Genomic DNA, 586 nt, shown 5'->3' with positions numbered 1-586 from the left:
ACTTGGATTATAATGAGTACCATAAGGATTGTTCCCTTGGTTAACAAAAGCCGCATTGACTTGTTCATTAGGTTCACTTTGCACTTGTCCTTGAGGACAATGAGAAGTAGAATGAAGAACACTAGAACAAGTCATACATGTTTCATTTGATGCACGATGAGAATGGTTAGGGAAGGAAGATACTTGGTTCGCTGAGTTTTGGTTAATCAAAAATTGATCAAACCTTTGAGACAAAGACTTTATTTCGGCGGCTATTTCATTTGAATGTTCAACTTGATGTAAGCCAACACTCTTTCTACCTTGTGAATTTCTACCATTCTTGGATGATAATATTTTATACAAAGAATTTTCACTCATGCTTTCATAGAGACGCCACACATCATCCTCATGCCTATCAATGTAAGAGCCACTCATGGAAGCATCAACCATACCCTTATAGTTGTCCGATAAGCTCTCAAAGAAGTATAGAACTAATTGCCATTTGGGCGTGTCATGATGTGGACACTTCCTAAGCTATTCATTGAAGCGTTCCCATGCCTCATAAAATTTTTCTCCATCCCCATGTGAAAATTCTCGAATTGAGGTC

General features: G+C 38.1%; 1 pseudogene; it reads left to right on the top strand.

The window, feature by feature from the left end:
• Positions 1-487: 487 nt before the first annotated feature.
• LOC132282836 (small nucleolar RNA R71) lies at positions 488-586 on the top strand (annotated as a pseudogene).

The sequence above is a fragment of the Cornus florida genome, unplaced genomic scaffold (assembly GCF_030987335.1).
Source record: "Cornus florida cultivar Cherokee Brave unplaced genomic scaffold, ASM3098733v1 CherokeeBrave_3.0.0_Hap2_Chr01, whole genome shotgun sequence".
NCBI lineage: Eukaryota > Viridiplantae > Streptophyta > Magnoliopsida > Cornales > Cornaceae > Cornus > Cornus florida.
The sequence above is the reverse complement of the archived record's forward strand: the minus strand, read 5'-3'. Positions and strand labels throughout refer to the sequence as shown.